The sequence below is a fragment of the Lynx canadensis genome, chromosome A1, assembly GCF_007474595.2.
Source record: "Lynx canadensis isolate LIC74 chromosome A1, mLynCan4.pri.v2, whole genome shotgun sequence".
NCBI lineage: Eukaryota > Metazoa > Chordata > Mammalia > Carnivora > Felidae > Lynx > Lynx canadensis.
In genome coordinates, this window is record NC_044303.2 from 143,080,396 (window position 1) to 143,100,158 (window position 19,763).

At 38.1% G+C, this 19,763-nt stretch overlaps 1 protein-coding gene across 3 annotated transcripts in view; it reads right to left on the reverse strand.

The window, feature by feature from the left end:
* The window catches only part of ARSB (arylsulfatase B), a 175,342-nt gene that overhangs the window by 65,759 nt on the left and 89,820 nt on the right, over positions 1-19,763 (reverse strand). The window lies entirely within an intron of this gene.

Sequence of the window (19,763 nt, forward strand, 5' to 3'; positions counted from 1 at the left end):
AGGAGGGGAGGAGAGGGGAGGATGGGGAGGGAGGGAGAGAAGATGGAGGAAGAAAAGGCGGGGGTGGGGGGGGTGGGGGGGAGGAGGAAGAAGAGGGAGAAGGAAACAAGGGGGTAGGGAGAGAGGGAGGGACTGTGGGTTTCCTTTAACAGCTATGCTGCACTAAGTTACCGGTACAGTTTCACGAAAGTGATTATGCACACACATATACACATACACACATCCACTCGGGAAGGCACAGAAACCGTGTGGCTCACTGCAGTGGAGACCAGGGCACAGCACACTGATGCTGGATGGGAGAAGGGGACTCAAGCTTCCGGAGAAGAACACAGGAGAACCCGGCAGGTGAGGGTTGTTGGGGAGTCGGGTGATAAATGGGGATCTCAAAGACCAGCCCTGCAAGCTCCATAGTATTGCATAGGGAATAGTTTAGAGTCATGATTCTCAAGTGACCAGCAAAGGGCAGAGAACTACTGGTCACTATAGAGGTGTAGCCCAATAATGATGATGCCTGGAAGGAAGAATAAACACCTCCCTGACTCGGCTCAGCTCCCAGGAGGAACTCGGTTTCCCCAGAACCAAGAAACTGGACTCCAGGGCTCTGGTTACTGGGAGAAAAATCTCTACCACTGGATTAATAAACTGACATTCTCTTTTTAGATTAAAAGAGGAAAATTCAATAAACAGGCACCTGTTTTCAGTGCAGTTTAAAATACTCTTAAAGGCTCACAAATCCTTGATCATCTAAAGTTGAGTAGTCTCTAATAATCATATAAAAGATCTCACTCCTGTACCTGGAGAGAAAAATGCTTAGGCTTTTCTTTTTTTATCTTTTCCTCTTCCTGTGTATTTTTAGGGCAAACCTCTTGCACTGCCGTCATAATGCCATCCTTTCTTCTGTGCGCCTCTGGAAATTTTTGTCACCAATAACCTCTACTTTTTTATGCAGTTTTTCCACGTATTTATGTATTTATTTTACCTTTAACCATCATATCTTCTCTTCACCATTAAATGTCTCCGAACAGTATTGTAACTGAAGTTATTCTCACTTTATCTCACATTAGAATTACCCGAGGAGCGGGGCACCTGGGTGGCTCAGTCAGAAAAGTGCCAGACTTTTGCTCAGGTCATGAACTCGTGGTTCGTGGGTTTGAGCCCCATGTCAGGCTCTGTGCTGACAGCTGAGAGCCTGGGGCTGCTTCTCATTCTGTGTCTCCCTCTCTCTGCCCCTCTCCAACTCATGCTCTACCTGTCTCTCTCTCTCTCTCTCTCTCTCTGTCAAAAATAAATAAAAATAAAGAATTACCTGAGGAGCTTTCACATCCAGATGCTCCGACTACATCTTGTAACCAGAAAGATCACTGTGGGGCAGAACCCAGGCATCAGTACTTTTTTGAACTCCTAGCTGATTCCAGTGTGCAACCGAGAGGCACTGGGTTGCGACCACTGTTCTGGAACAGAGCTATTCAAACATTAATGTACATGCAGATCCCTAGGAGATCCTGTTAAACTGTGGATCTGATTTATTTGAGCAGGTGGGGCCAGGAATCTGCATTTCTAGCAGGTTCCCGGGTAGTATGGTTGTTGCTGGTCTGAGGACCACACTTTGAGTAGCGAGATTGGAGAAAGTCCCTTGGAGCCCTGCTACACAGGACTGGAACTCCTTCAGCGTTTCCTAAATTAGAAATTCATTTAGTTTAGACCTGATTCTAGAGCGATGGTTCTTGACCCTGGCTACACAATGCAATCACCTGGGAAGCTTTAAAACATACTGATGCATGAGTTCCACCAAAAGAGCGTGATCTCATTGACATGTGCTTCAGCCTGGGCATGCAGATTTATAAAAGTAATTTGTTTTAAATTAGCTTTATTAAAATATAATTTACAAATCATACAATTCACCCATTTAAAGTGTTCAGTTAGGGGGTGCCTGGGTGGCTCAGTCGGTTAAGCATCCCACTCTTGATTTTAGCTCAGGTCATGATCTCACTGTTTGTGAGCTTGAGCCCTGCAACAGGCTCTGTGCTAACAGGGCGGAGCCTGCTTGGCATTCTCTCTCTCCTCTCTCTCTGTCCTTCCCCCATGCTCTCTCTCTCTCTCTCAAAATAAATAAACATAAAAAAAATAAAGTGTACGGTTAAATATTTTTAGAGTATTCAGAATTATAAAATAACATCTAATAAAACAAAATCGAATTTTATTTTTTTCCCCTACTAAATAAAAATTATGTACCCTCGCAGAAGACCTAGGCAATCACTAATCTGTAGCATTCCTTCAGATGTGCCTATTCCAGACATTTTATAGAAATGGGATCATAGAATATGTGGTCTTATGTGACTAGCTTCTTTAACTAAGTGTAATGTTTTCAAGGTTCATCCATGTTGTAACATTTATCAAGTACTTCATTCCTTTAAATGGCTGAATAATATTTCATTGTACGGATATAACATGTTTTCTTTATCCACCCATCAGTTGATGGACATTTGGTCCACTTTTTGGCTATTATGAATAATCCTGTTATGGCTGCTCATGTACAAGTTTTTGTATGGACCCTTGTTGTCATTTCTCTTGCATATATACCTAGGACTGACTTGCTGGATCATATGGTAATTCTATATTTAACATTTAAAGACCTGCCAAACTGTTTTCCAAAGCAGCTGTGCCATTTACACTCTCACCAGCCCGGTATGAGCATTCCAATTTGTCCACATCCTCAGTATCACTTGTTAATGTCTGTCTTTTTGATTATAGCCATCTTAGTATGAGGTGGTATCTCACTGTGGTTTTGATTTACATTTTCCTTTTCATGTGGATATCGACTATTTGTATAGCTTCTTTGGAGAAATGTCTATTCAGATACTTTGCTCATTTTTAAATTGGATTATTTGTCTTTTTATAATTTGTAACTGGGTTGTATATATTCTGGATATATTCTGGATGCAAGTCCCTTATCAGATACATGATTCGTTAATGTTCTCTCCAAGTCTCTGGGGGTTTTTTTTGTTTTTTTTTTTTTTTTTTTTTTTTTTTTTTTTTTGGTGTTTTTTTTTGCTTTCTTGATAGTAACATTTGCAGAACAAAGGTTCAAAATTTTTGATGTGTTCCAACTTATCTATTTTTCCTTTTGTTGCTTTTGGTGTTTTATCTATGAAACCAGGGCTTAATCCAGGGTCGCAGAGATTTACTTCTACATTTTCTTCTGAGAACATTATAGTTTTAGCTCTTACACTTAGGTCTCTGACCCATTTTAAGTGAATTTTTGTGTATGCTGTGAGGTAGGGATCCAATTTCATCCTTTCACATGTGGATATCCAGTTATCCCAGTACCATTTATTGAAAAGGTTATTCTTTCCCAGGTGAACTATCTTGGCACCCTTGTCACAAATGCAGCTGATTCTAACACACAGCTCAGGGTGAGAATCACTAATCTTGAGACTTGTTACAGGAAGTCACATGTGATTATATGTTCTAACTTCCTGATTTTCTTCAATAGAGCAAAAGATGGGTGACTAGCTTCTAGGACACTTATGTAATGAGCCCATGTATAATGACAATGGCTTCCCCTTGAAAATACATCCTAGGTCCTCACAAAGTACCTTAGGAAACTCATTGATAACTCCCTACCATCAGTCCCTTTAAAACACCCCTGTATAGGGATATAAGTACCTTGAACACAATTGTTTTGCATATGATGCAGTTTCTTCCCCAGAGATATGTGTACCAAAGTGAGATGGAAAAAAAAGTGTTTTGTGTGTTCATGACACAGTCTTCAGTGAAATCAAATGTGTGATCACCACAATCTTATACATAAATAGTGGCTTCATCAAACTCATAAATGCTTATGGGGACGGATTATTGTTATATTACAACATGTGTTAGCTTCTATCTTCTTTATGTATCTATGTATTTATAGGTAATGTGACAAATATTGTAGTACCTCATGATAATTTTGTACCTTATACTGTTCGGAAGTTTTATTTCCACACAACCAAAGCACTAGAAAGTAGACTGTGAACTGCTTCAGTAGTTTGTGGTCCTCCTCCTGACCAGTTCTCAAGACCTCACTCTCTGACATGCAGTCCTGCACAGTCTGTAAGGGCATAGCCTTTCAGGGTCTTCATCTCAAGTCCACAAGCCTCTAACATCCAGAGCCTTTTTTTCCCACTCACTAGCAGAGGGTGGATAAAAGTACCTTCTTAGAGAACTGTTTTGAGAATTCAATGAGGTAGCCTACATAAAGCACATACACATAAAGCTTGAGATACAATATGTGCTGAATAAGCTGGTAGCTTAAAAACAAGAACACCTTTATTGCAGAATGGGATCGTGACTCTGTGGACATGGAAAGAATATAACCACACATACAAGACTATAACCTGAGACACGCATATAAGAATAATATGGAACAGTGGAACATTTATATTCCCAACCATTCTTCTTGCTGGTAAGAATTCCCCTTATGAAAAATACTGGTGTAGCTATAACTTCAGTTTCTAAGACGTGTAACATATTCTCTCCCATGTGAGACTCTTGTTTCAGAAAAGTATCAGTGTCAAAAATAGCTAAGTCGCAGTCTACTTATCATGAACTGCATATAAAAAAGATATAATGTCATCTGTTATCTAGGGATTTTCTCTATTTTTCAGATTAAGGGACATGGTGTAGTTTGCTATACAAGCAACACTATCTTCATTAGGTTGTTGATTCCATTTGTGAAATTTAAATCTCTGAATAATGACTGATGATGTTTGTGGGAAATGAGTTTTCAATAATCACACAAGTTCATGTAAATGACCTCATTTTATTATGGCAAGGTAATGGAAGTTTTTACTATGGCAAATGTTTGGGCTCCAGACTGATAGGGACAAAGCAGAGCTCTCTAATTAGCTTCTTTTTTTTTTTTTTTTTAATTTTTTTTCAACGTTTATTTATTTTTGGGACAGAGAGAGACAGAGCATGAACGGGGGAGGGGCAGAGAGAGAGGGAGACACAGAATCGGAAACAGGCTCCAGGCTCTGAGCCATCAGCCCAGAGCCTGACACGGGGCTCGAACTCACGGACCGCGAGATCGTGACCTGGCTGAAGTCGGACGCTCAACCGACTGCGCCACCCAGGCGCCCCTCTAATTAGCTTCTTAAGATAGGCACCTAAAGGACTGTTCAAAGATCTTTGCTGTGCAATGCTCACTACCCACCCCAGCTTACATTAATGATTATGGCAGTAAGTAGGCAAAGAACTCTGTGAAGAAAAAGAACCATAGCATGTTGTTCGTATTGACCGCTTAATGACAGAGACCTACCTCTAAACCAGTGAAATGGGCATGTTTCGTCCATGTCTGTAACAGCCAAACTGGAGTTTGGTTGCAGTTTTATGTTGCAGTTTGTTTTGTCCAGGCTACTTTGAATAACAGTAGCTAGTATTAATAGAGCATTTATTATGTGCCACATATCACTTTAGATGCTTTACATGTATTATTGTATTTAATCCTTGACACTAGGACATAGATACAACCTTGGCACGGAGAAACTAAATGATTTGCAAGATCATGTGGTTTGAACAGGTGATAGAATTGGGTTTGAGACTCAGGCAAATTAACTCCTGAATTCCCAACTTCTCACCACTATGCTAAACTGTCTCCTTAGTAAGATGTGGGCGTGGCCTCACTATCGCCTTGAATGTCTTACGTTTCCATTCATTCAGCTTATTTTCAAGGCTCTACTACCAAATATCTCTATTAACTTCAAATGCCTCCACTAACAAAAGAGATAATCATTTCCTCCACCCTCTTCTCTTAAAAACTTACATAATGTGGTATGCAGTTAACTATCTTTGATGACATTTTAGTATTCAATTTTAACTTATCTCAAATTTCATATTCTCCGGATTTGCTTTAAAAATAACAGGACACTGATCAGTGACTAGTTTCCAATACGCTATAAATATTTTCTAAAAGTCTACAGTTTCAGACACTGAGATCACAGCACTGTCCATTTATAAATAGAGTTTCCAGTGTTTGACTTTCATTTTCCAACTAGTTGAAGGGTGGGGCAGTAAAACATTCCCCATAAATAGATGAAACGCTATTAAATTCCATACTCATTTTGCCACTAGCTGCTGACCATCTGTCATAAAAAGCCACACCCTGGAAAGCAGTATCAAATATTTAGAATAGAAATAGGCATGATGGTATTTTTGCAGATGAGATTTTGAAAAAAAAAAAAAAAGTTACTGATTAAAAAACTCAAGAAACACCCGCATGGTAATATCCGTCCTGTTACCTCCTTGTGAGCATCATCATCATCGTTACCACCTTCATCTCGAGCAACTGAGCTGTGACCGTATTCCAGGCACTACGCTAGCTAGGTGTTTTATACATAGTCTTTCACTAAATGCTCACGTAAGTGCCTGTGAGGTAGGTACTCCTAATGTTACATTTTACACGTGAGGGAACGGACGCTTATAGATGGTAAGTAACTTGCCCAAGGTCACACAAATAACAAATGGAAGAGATAAGACCTAAATCAGATCTAACCACAAAGGTCACATTTTTAGCCGTTATACAGTTGACCCTTTTTTTAAATTTTTTTTTTCAACGTTTATTTATTTTTGGGACAGAGAGAGACAGAGCATGAACGAGGGAGGGGCAGAGAGAGAGGGAGACACAGAATCGGAAACAGGCTCCAGACTCTGAGCCATCAGCCCAGAGCCTGACGCGGGGCTCGAACTCACGGACCGCGAGATCGTGACCTGGCTGAAGTCGGACGCTTAACCGACTGCGCCACCCAGGCGCCCCTACAGTTGACCCTTTAACAACTTGAGGATTAGGGGTGCTGACCCCTGTGAAGCCAAACCTCCATGTACAACTTTTGACTCCCTCAAAACTTAATTACTAATAGCCTACTGTTGACCAGAACCCTTGCCAATAACATAAGTGGTTGATTAACACATGTATTATATGTTATATGTGGTATATACTATGTTCTTATAACCAAGTAAACTAGAAAAAACAAAATACATTTGCTGTACTGTGCTGTATTTATATTTAAAATTCTGTGTATAAGTGGACCCATGTGGTTCAAACCTGTGCCATTCAAGGGTCAACTGTACCAGTGAAATTCCTGGAGGGACTTCTTTTCCTTGTTATGTGGGTCCAGGTGACTAGGTTTGCATAAATCCCATGTTCCTTAAAAAGTCATTTTAACATGCATACATAACCATGAATAAAGAATTTAGGCATGGGAATTACAAGATTTTGACTAAATGTGGTGAGGAAATATGTAACTTAAATTCACTTGATATAAAGTTATATATGGAGAGATTGTTTTCATGTATATTTTTATTAAGAAATCTTATTAAATTTTTAAAGTAGGCTACTTAAGAAATAAGTAATATTACTAAGAATAACTGCATCAGTCCCCTAAATATCATCTTTTCCTATTCATTACTGAAAAATAATTGGTAGGACTTCTGGGTTAGTCTCAGGGCAAACCAGCAGGGCCTAATATGCCTTTCTTCCAATTTCCATGATAATACCCATGAAGAATTACAAAAAGATGAAAACTGGCAAGCGCACTGGAAACTAAAGACCAGATGCCAAAGTCTCCAGGGGATTTTCACTAATGCCAGTGCTGAAGACATGAACAACATATTCTTGAATTCTACCATAAGAATCAAAACCTGGTCCCAAAGAAAACAGAAAAAGATGGATTTGCTTTGTCTACCTCTAACTATGGGACTCAGAGATCACACTACAGATAAAAAGGGCAATGAACTCCCATTAGCTGTCTTCAGAACTAGCCCGTCACGGTTTTTCTTCCCTCACTCCCAGTTACATCCCCCCCCGCCCCATGTCCACCAAGGCAGCAAACACTAGCCTCCACGAGAGGAAACAGAAGAAACTAGACATAATATGGAACATCCTTGCATGTGAACCCACCTGACCAAAGGGGGTAAAAAAATCTGAACCAAACCTCAGAGCGCTACATACTGTGGGCTTAGGGTAGAAGCAGGTTTACTAAAAACATCGGTAGAGAATCAAAGAATAATACATCATTTCTTAAACATTTTGCTTTAACTTACAAACACATATATATTCCCTTGGCAGTCTTTGAACGCAGGGCTACTGGACAGAAGTACCTACCATCTTCATGACCATACTTATAACCATACTTATAATATGGTTGCACACTTATATGCTTCTTCTAGAGTTTCTAGGGCTGTTTTCTTAAACTGGAGCAAGAGCCTAAGAACATGTGAGTTTCAAGATTTCTGCAGAATAACGGTGGCCATGTAAATTTTAATCTCTCCACACATTCTCCCTAGAAACCATCTTGAAAAGGAAAGAAAGTAAAATCACTCCATGGCTAAAGCTTACAACACACGCGGGAGATAGAACGTGTTTAAACCCTGGATGGCTGTGAGGAAATAATCATCTGAGGCCTGAAGAGTCAGCACCAGTGTCAACTAGAGTAGAGTCAGGCTGGGATTATGCAAAAGAGGGTCAGGGAGCACAAGAGGGAAGGACTCACATTGTGCTTGGAAATATACACCCCAGAAATAGAGGGCCCCACCCGGAGTGATAAAAGATTGAGATACAGTTCTGATACCGAGTGGATCAGAGAACAGGTTACTGAGGGTTCAAAAGGAAGGGCTTGGACAGTGTGCAGGACAAGAGTGGCACTCTCAGGCAGGCACCAATTCTGACAGGAGCAGTTGGAAGGTGGATAGTAAAGGGAAAGAAGGAAGGGCAAAAGATCAGGGTCCTACTGAAACAACCGAGCATCATAGAATCACAAGAAGGTGGACCAGAAAGACAAGGGAACATTTATTTGTTTGTTTGTTTGTTTGTTTGTTTATTTTAATGTTTATTCATTTTTGAGAGACAAAGAGAGACACAGCATGAGCAGGGAAGGGGCGGAGAGAGGGAGACACAGAATCCGAAGCAGGCTGCAGGGTCTGAGCTGTCAGCACAGAGCCTGACACGGGGCTTGAACTCACGAACTGCGAGATCGTGACCTGAGCCAAAGTTGGACGCTCAACCTACTGAGCCATCCAGGCGCCCCATGGGAACATTTATTTTTAAAAGTGCACTTCTTGGGGTGCCTGGGTGGTTCAGTTGGTTAAACATCTGACTCTTGGTTTCAGGTCAGGTCATGATCTCATGGTTCCTGAGTTCAAACCCAGCGTCAGGCTCCACACTCACAAGTGCAGAGCCTGCTTGGTATTCTCTCTCTCTCTCTCTCTCTCTCTCTCTCTCTCTCTCTCTGTCCCTCCCCCAAATAAATAAACTTTTTTTAAAAAAGTATATTTTATTTTGCAGTAAAAGAAGGTACTCTTGAACTAAGAAATAAATGAAACTATCCAAATCCCATCTGCACAGACTGCCTGCCCATCATGTCCAGGAAAAGCTGACCTATGTACATGTGAACAACAAAAAGAACCCAGCATCTAAACCAAGTTAATAAGGGAGTTTAAAAAATAGGAGATGAGAATTAAAACTTTTGGGCAAATGAAAGCATTCTCCCCACTACAGCAAACAACAAACAACAACAACAACAAAAACAAAAGAAAGAAAAAGAAAGAAAAGAAACCCACAAAGCAGAAAAAAAATGGTTACATGATATTTCAACATGAATTAAATAGAATTAAATCAGCAACTGCCAATATAAAAAAATACCATGAATCAAAAATTTTAAAACTCTGACAACGAACTAAGGGAAGAAACTAAAAGAAAAGACAAAATCTTATAAATGAAGGGATAGTATACATAACTGAAATTATGTGAAGGCATGTAAAGGATAAAAAATGAAAAGAGAGAAGATAATTATAATAAAGAAAAAGGGCCAGAGAGAAACACAAACAAAAGATATATAAATAAGATTCAATAATATCTATAATGGGAGTCACTGAAGAAGAAACACAAAACAGTAAAACATTTAAAACTATAATTCACAGCTCTCTGAAATGAAAGACCTGAATGTACAGACTGAAAGAACTCACTGTACATTTAAGAAAATTGACCCAGCACAGTCACTTTGAGACAGAGCTAGTAAATGTCTTAGACTTTAAATCATAATAATAGTAATAATTAAAATCTTCTGAGCCTCCAGGCAAAAGGACCAAATCACTTGAAAAGGAAATGAAATCAGGTTGACATTAAGCTTACCAACAGCAGCATAAAAAAACAAATAAAGAGTGGGATAACATTTTCAAGAAACTCAAGCAAAGAAAGTATGAAACAAGGATTTAATATCAGTTGAACTGTTTTTCAATTATCAAGGTTATAGAAAATGCTTCAATAAATATGCAAGAATTCAAAGAATCCTGAGAAATCTATTTAAGAATTAATTCCTTCAACTAAGAGATAGTTGAGAACATTTTAGAAAAGGACAAGGGGTTAGCAGGGAATATATTGTTCTAAAATAAAATTGTGAGTAAGGTTAGAAGAACAGTATCATGTATATTACATGCTCTGATTAGGTAGAAATAATACAACTAAGAATAAAACTTGAAGAAAGGGTAAAACACGAGAGGTGAAAGTTCAATACGCTAGTTAGTTTCCTTGTAGGTAATAAGCAGAAGTCAAAGATGCCAGGTAGTAGAACCTAAGTAAAAGAGGAGGACTAAGAAAATTATATACAGATCCTCCTTGGCTTATAATGGGTATATGTCCCAATAAACCCATTTGAAGTTGAAAACAGAATAAACTGAAAATGCATTTAATACACCCAACCTATGGAACATCATAGCTTGGCCTGTCTTAAATGCACTCAGAACACTCACATTAGCTTACAATAGGGCAAATCATTGAACACAAGCCTATTTTACAACAAAGTGTTAAATACATCATGTAATTTAATAAATACTGTACTGCAAGTGAAAAACAAAATGGTTGTCCACGTATCAGTTGTTCATACTCTCAAGATTGCTTTGACTGGCTGCGAGCTTGCCAGCAGCATCGTACCGCATATTACTAGTGGGGGAAAAAATCAAAGGTCAAGATTTAAAGTGTGGTTTCTACTGAATGTGTACTATTTTTGCACCATCATGAAGTCAAAAAATTATAAACCAAGGACTGTCTGTAAAGATATTAGTATAATGGTGAACACTAGAATAAAATGTAACTCATTCTAAATATTAAAAGAACTAAAAAATCAAAGGTCAAAGATCTGAGTAAATATAACATAAAACAATACAACGAAGCTAGGAATAAAAATACCAGTCATAGCAATATATATAAACTCACCTCCTAAAATGAAATATTTTCTGATTGGATCATCAAGAAAAACCTAACACTGCACCTAACAACTACAGAATACACATTCTTTTCAAGTTCCCATGGCACAGACACCACAAAAGATCATATGTGGAGCCAAGCTCAAATTTAAAAGGACTCAGTAATAAAAGTATGTCCTCTGACTACAAGAGAATTAAGCTAAAAATCAATAACTAGAGAAAACCTAACACATTTGTAAATTAAGCAACATGCTTCTAGAGACTTAGGTCAAGGAAGAAATCACTTGCACTGTCCCCACTGTTATATTTACCACAAATTTTGACATAAATTCTGCCTTGTCAGATACCAGGATGGCAATCTCAGCCTTCTTTTTCGTTTGTAGGAAAACCTTTGCTATAATGGTACTTACCAGAAGACAATAGAGCAATGTCTATAGAATCTTGAGGAGAAGAGATTTGGCAAGAATTGTGAAATTATTATCTATGCTTGAAGGTAATTGATACTCTTTCATATGCAAAGATTTTTTAAAAAACTCATCATTTATGTACCTCTGCTGAAAATTACTTTAAAATACTAAGCAACCAACCAAAAGATTAATTAAAATTAGGAACTGAAGAATGGCGAACCTATATAATAAAAGGAATGTTGGTAACATTAAAGATAATTAAATGTACAGATCAACATATATAATTTCTCTATAGGTGGCTACAAAGTTGAATGCAGAAGAAAAACTTTTTGAAAAGAAGAGTTATAAGATTCATAATATTATGTTTCAGAAAGCTGGGTCTACAATACCAGATTGAATTAACAAGCCCTTGAAAATAGAAAATAAGCAGGAAAATCTTGATCAAAAAAGTAAAGGCACAATAAAATTTTCTTTGAGTATTTCTGCTTGCAGCCAAGATGGAGTAGCAGACAGAGTAGACTTGCCCTCCTGCCTAAAACAACCTAAAGAAAACCAGAAAGAATAAATGAAACAAAAGTTTTCAAAACACGGAATACCAGGGAAAGGACAGTGATCCCTGAGGGGCAGGAAACAAAGGAGGTGAGTCAGGTCATTAACCTAGCTTACTACCTTGAGAGAGTTTCCAGGCCCTGGTGCAGAGAAGGGAAGGTAATAGCCCAACAGAATCTCTGAGTTGAGAAGGTAGAACTGAGGGTCTAGGGAGACTGAGGGAACTAAAGTACATAGGACAGAGCACCAGAGAAGAGAAAGCTGCACAGAAGGAGATTTGCAGAGGGTCCCATAAAGTACTTAGCTGAGCACTGATCAGATGTATGTGAGGGAACTACCCCAAACTGGGGAAAGAACCATCAGAAAGGATGAGAGGGAACAGTGCCCAGCATTTCACACAGAGTTGGGAATAGCACCTGCTCCCTCCAGCCAGATTCACAGAGCACCGTGTAGATTACTGGGGAGGTTCTGACTCAGTCGTGGAGAATAATTAGCCCTAGGCTCAGCACAGGTCTGGACCTGCCTAATAAATTATAGAGCAATACCCAGAAGGATCAAACTATTTCTAAGTAACTACATCTCAGAATGAAGCAAGAAGATTTATAATAATACATAAATATCTAGCACCTAATGAGGCAAAATGCATAATATCTGGCATCAAATCAAAGATTAAAAGTCATGGAAACGTGCCCCATTGTAAAGGGAATAATCATTTAGTCACAACCAACCAAGAACTGACATAGATGTTGAAATTAGCAGAAGTCATTAAAAGTTACTTTAACTGTATTCTTTATGTTCATAAAGTTGACTAGACACAGGGAGGACATAAAAAAGACCCAAATGAACTTATAAAAATGAAAACCTACAAAGGGTGAGATGAAAAATATGCTGAATAGAATTAATGGAAGATTAGCCACTGATAAAGAAATAATAAACTTACAGGTATAGCAATAAAATCTATCCAAAATGAAATAAAGAAGAAAAGTAATTTTTTAAAAAATGAAAAAGCATCAGTAAGCTAAGGGCAACTTTAAGTATCCAAGTAAGAAGACTGGATACTTTCATTCTTCCCAAATTAATATTAGGGTTTAATCTCATTCAATCTAATTTATAAAAAGTTTTTTTTTTAATTTAACAAAATAATTCTAGAGCTCAGAAAAAAATTTAAACGGTGGGACAGTGAAGAAAACTTTGCAAAGGAAATAGAATGGACAGGTGGATAACTATTTCTACCAGGTATTTAAACATACTCTAAAATGTATATTTACAACACATTACACATTACAACAGTGAGATGCTAACATGAGAGCAGCTAAGTGAGACTAAAACAGATGCACCAAGACAGATCACAGTAGTAATAAGAACTTAAAAAATAATTAAAGTGGTTCTATAAAGTGAAAATGAAAAGAGTATTTAATAATAATAACAATATAAATATTATTCAATAATAATTATTCAATAATCAGTCTGGGTGGTCTTGGTAATACTTGGAGTAAAGTATCATTTTAAATCAGAGGTTCTTAATCTTTGGCTCATTGACCATTGGCCTTCATGGTATCTGTGAAAGTGGGGTGTAGAATGAGTTTTCCCTTCAACTTTCCTCTTGAAGTTGAATCCATAGGGCAGAAGTTTTAAGTTTTAAAGTTATTAAGTTTTTAAAATATTTTACATCATCAGATAATACTTGATTGTCACTATTGTCATGTTCTAACATCCAGAAGAGTTTCCCATTGATGAGAAAGAAAAAAAACATTCCTACCATTATGACTAGGGGTTCTGCTTTTGTTTATTTAAGTGTAATAAAATAGAAAATAAGTAAAAAAAAGAAGAAACACTGTGATATATTGATCCTTTGAAATGTCTTAAAATAACCTATAGGCTGTTTACCAAGTTGAAATGCAGAAAAACTATACAGAAGGGGAAAGAACTTGTAGAAGCCATGTCCCCTAGAAATGATAACATGCTTTGTGGTTTGCAACGAAGAAAAACTGAAGCAGGTGAAGGAGCTCCTATTGCAAATGATGTCACTCACTCCATAACTGCCATCTCTTCTAAAAATTTAATATTTTGAAGCAGGTCCAAGAGGACCTGAGGTCCAAGAGGACTTTGCAGCTAGCTAGTGAGGCCTCTGATGCTCTCAGCACAGCCACCTCTCTAACTGGGATTCCTAGTTCATAAGACCCTCTTGAAATTTTCAAAAACTACCATTATCTTGAAAATGGTATTCTAAGTAAATATCTGACTAGAAGAAAGTTCCAGAACCTTGGGCACAGACCAAGTATCCCTGACATTTGGCTGTCCATTTGTTTTTGCTGCTTTGGATGAGAAGCTCCAGATATCACTGTGACTGGATACTTTCTCTACCAGCAGTTATGGGTGCCGAATGTAGCATCACTGATCCCAAATGATGGCTTGCCTAATGCTATAAGAAGCATCAACTTCAAGGCCAGAGGGGCTGAATCATTTGTTAGGATCTTTCATCAAGGAACAGGAGCAGAATGAAAGTAGTTCTTCATTTACTGAATAGAAATTTGCTGGATTTCCAGAGGAAAGTTTTGAAATGCTTGATTAAATTTGGGCAAGAAATTTTACTGCTTTTTTTTTTTTTTCCAAATAGGACAGGAAAGCTCTCTCAATCACAGTTTAGCATACTTGGACAATATTTTTGGCCATATCTCTTGGCTAAAGCCCCGCAGTCAATATTATGTATGCTGCTGAAGAATGAAGCGCCCTTGTTCTATGGGAGATGGGTCATTAGGAGGTCAGTATCCTTCTAACACTAAAGAAAGACTTTCCCCAATCCGGAGTTAAGGGTGCCCAAACTTTTTCCAACTTCTTGGCAGGCAGAAGCAAACATATGCCAAACTTTTAAAGGTTATTCATAATCAATATAATCTTAAGATTGAAATGTGGATTTAATAATCTAAAATCTGGCAATATGGATGAACATCCAAGTCTTTGACTTTGCCAAAGATAACAGCCTCAGTGAGTTGGGGACAGAGGAAATTATTCACCCTGAAGTCAACTATGTCTCAACTCATTTGCTATGGTGTGCTTTTGCAAGCCAGGATTTACAACACTTCTGCCACCGAAAGAAAAATCAAACCTGATTGGATATCAAGCATGACCCATATATTGTCATATAAAAACCACTCAAAACTTTCTCCTACTTCTATAAGTCAAACCACAACAGTTTTCACATTGAAATTAGTGATCTGCTGAGTTGAAGTTGAAATTTTGCTCTGCTTAGAAATTTTTGTTCTATTTCCTTTTCATCATAAAGTAGGTACTAATTTTTACATTAAAAATTAATGACAGATCAGGGTGCCTGGGTGGCTCAGTTGGTTGAGTGCCCAACTCAGGTCATGATCACATGGTTTGTGAGTTCAAGCCCTGCCTCGGGCTCACTGCTGTCAATGCAGAGCCCGCTTTGGATCCTCTGTCCCCCCCTCTCTGTCCCTCCCTTGCTCATTTCTCTTTCTCTCTCTCAAAACTAAATAAAACATTAAAAAATTAATGAGAGTGACACAGGTTGGTAAAGAATGTTTCTCAAATATGTTTCTATGTGTAATCACATAAAAAAGAATGTGTAATCAGTGTCTAATATTATAAAAATTAATTCTTCCCAAATGTTTGTGCATATGTAAATTCATAGTTCTCAGAATCTCAAAGAGGTCCATGAATCAAAAACCTGGATAAAAACCTACTCCTCTGATTTAGATATAACATAACACACATAGGAATCTCACAACCGTTCAGGAATTATATGGAAGAAAATCAAAGCACTACACTTAGAGAAAAATATATAGCACATTTCAGGCTGAAAAAGAGACTTCTAACCAAAACAGCAAACAAAAAACTGATTTCAGCAAGAAAACACAAACTTCCGTAAATGTAAAAAGTCACAAACATTCCCAAAAGAGAAAATACAAATGGAATATAAAACATTTAAAAATTAATTTCTTTAATAGTCAAAGAAATTCAAGTTAAAATGAGACAATTTGCCTATGATATTAACAGAGGTTTGTTTTTTTTTTTTAAGCTGTATAAGGAAAAGTTGTGAAAGTACATGAGAATTCTCATACACCAGTGGAATAAAAGTACTGTGGTACTTTGTTGGAAAGCAATGTTATAATGTCTATCAAATGTTTTCAAAATGGTCATTCTCTAAATACTGCAGGATATCTCTTACACCTGGAATCTAAAAAAAAAGAGGGTGGCTGAACTCTTAGAATAGAATGGTGGTTGCCAGGGACTGGAGGGTAGGGGAAATAGGAAGATGTTGCTGAAAGGGTACAAACTCCAGCTATAACATGAATAAGTTCAGTGGATCTAATGTACAGCATGCTGACTATAGTCAACAATACTGTATTATAGGGCACCTAGGTGATTCAGTCTGTTAAGCGTCTGACTTCGGCCCAGGTCATGAACTCAGGTTCATGAGTTCAAGCCCCACATCAGGCTCTCTGCTGTCAGTGCCGGGTCCACTTCGGATCTTCTGTCCCCCTCTCTCTGTGCACCCCCCACCCCCGCTCGTGTTCTCTCTCTTTCAGAAATAACAAATAAACATTTTTTTTTTAATTTTTTTTCAACGTTTATTTATTTTTGGGACAGAGAGAGACAGAGCATGAACGGGGGAGGGGCAGAGAGAGAGGGAGACACAGAATCGGAAACAGGCTCCAGGCTCCGAGCCATCAGCCCAGAGCCTGACGCGGGGCTCGAACTCACGGACTGCGAGATCGTGACCTGGCTGAAGTCGGACGCTTAACCGACTGCGCCACCCAGGCGCCCCACAAATAAACATTTTTTTAAAAAAATACTATTGTATACTTAAAATTTATTAAGAGAGTAGATCTTAAATGTTCTCACCACACACAAAAAAATAGTAATTATGGGAGGTGATAAATGTGTTAACTAACCTTATTGAGGTAATCACTTCCTAGTATATATGTATATCAAATGATCACGATGTGTACCTTAAATTCACACAATGCTTTATATCAATTATATCTCAATAAAGCTGGAAAAATGAAATTAAACTATATCATTTTTCCTTACCTTATGAATTCACCAGTCCTAAGTGAGTCAGAGAAGAAAAAGGTGTCAGACACCTTCAACTGGACTATAGAACCCTAACCACCCAGCGCTCCTTGACTATACATCTCTGATTGCTACTTCTTGCCTTGCAGGTGAATGATGAAATATAGACATTTTAACAAAATTAACCTCCAGATTTTTAAACAAAATTTTGTTTAACATTTATTTACTTTTGAGAGACAGAGAGAAACAGAATATGAGCGGGGGAGGGGAAAAGAGCGGGAAACACAGAATCTGAAGCAGGCTCCAGACTCTGATCCGTCAGCACAAAGCCCGACGCAGGGCTCGAACTCAGGAACCGTGAGATCATGACCCGAGCCAAAGTCGGACGCTCAACCGACTGAGCCACCCAGGTGCCCCAACCTCCAGATTTAACTCGATATCTATTTTCTTCACTATCCAAAATCAGGTAAACTTTTTCAAGGTTTGTGTTCAATGCAAGAAAAAAAATTTTAGTGTATGCAATGAAACTGAGTGACATTAAAAAACAAATAAAATAGTCATTCTCTAGTTTAAGAATTTAATTTCAAATAATTTCTATCTAGTGGGAAAAAATCCAAAATATAGAGATTTTATGAATAAATTGTTTACTCTAGTGTTATTAATAAAAACATAAAAATTAATCTATATTAAGGGAATGGTTAAGTTGACATATCAAGGTATATGACAGAATATGCATTCAGGGTCCCTGGGTGGCTCAGTCTGTTCAGCGTCTGACTCTTGATTTTGGCTCAGGTCATGATCTCATGGTTCGTGAGACTGAGCCCCACATCAGGCTCTGTGCTGACAGCTTGGAACCTGCTTAGGAGTCTCTCTCCCTCTCTCTCGGCCCCTGCCCTGCTTGTGCAAGCTCTCTCTTAAAATAAATAAATAAACTAAAAAAAAAAAAAAAAAAAAAAGAATATTCAGCCATTGAAATAATGTTTGTAATGGGTTTTTTGGATGACATGATCAAAATTGATGATGTATTAAGTGAGGAAAAAGGTAGTAAAAAATACTAAGAAACATTTTAAGGAAATATGACACATATTTATGGTAGCTGTTTCCAGGTAAGATTTGGGTGATTATTTTGATCACAAATTACTTTTGTGATACTTTGCAAATTATCTACAATGAGTATATATTACTCACACTCGGGAAAATTAAATAAAAATAGAGTAACTGCAGAACACGTGTACATATCAAGTTTAGATCATGGATAAGGGACAGAAATATTTTTAAGAAAAAGAAAAACGTCATCTTATATGAATGAGGAAATAATGAGTATAAACTTTCAAAACAACTAATGAAAGAAGAAGTTTTGTTGTTTACTTCTTGGCTTAGCTGTTAGATGATGTGGATATGACTGAGTTCTGTTTAAATGGTAAATAATAGGGGCCCCTGGGTGGCTCAGTTGGTTAAGCATCTGACTCTTGATTCCAGCTCAGGTCATGATCTGATGGTTTGAGAGTTGCAAAAATAAGAAACGGTAAAAGAACACCTATGCCCTTTACCCAGATTATCCTATTTTTCATATTTTACTAGATATGTACACTTTATCTCTCCGTGTACCTTGAAATATGTATGGAAATACACACAATTTTTTCTAAACCATTTGAAGGTAGGTTAACGTGTCATCATGACCTTTTACTCCTACTTCATTGTATATTTCCTAAGAATAGAAACCCTACTATTTTTGAGATGGGGCCTCTGAAGTGGGATGAAGAAGGAGAGTATGAGGAGGTTGTCTCCTTCTGGTCACTAGGGACCAATCATCCACGTTTTCTCCTTCTGTAACACCAACAGAGGTTGCAAACTATTGCACTAGACAAATGCCATTCCATCAGTAACAACAATACCCCCGATATGTATATACACATAATTATAATTTAGATATATGTGCTCATCTATTATGTACCTTATAAGGCCTATTCTTAAGCAAGGATAAGATAAAATTAAATACAAATACAAGTTGATAGTTTTCTTTCAGCACCCTCGAAGGTGTATACTGTGTCCTCACCTTGGACGCCATTTTTCTACACTGTGGCGGTAAACAGGAGAAGGCCTGTCATCACTTCCAAAGCGGAGTCCCGGTTCTGCTCCCCAGATTGTACCCCCCTTACATTCTGCCAGTTCTCTCTATCACAATGCACTGTTTTATTACCTTCATAGTGTTTATTGCTGCTGGAAGTCACCTTGCTTATTTATGTGTTTACTTGTTTATTTCCTGCTCCCCCACCCCGCCCTTCCCCACTAGAATATAGCTCCATGAGAGCCAAGATCTTGCCTCTTGTTCATTCCTAATTCCTTCACCCCTAAAACAGGGCTTGGATCATAACGGGTGCTCATTAGATACTTATGCACAGATGCTCCCTGGCTCACATTCCAGCTCTACCCGCTGCTTGGTTCTCTACTCTCCCAGCAAACAACAGGGTAGGTCCCCTGAGGGAGCAAACAATACCCTATCCTACATCTTAGAGACGCTTCTCTGATTAA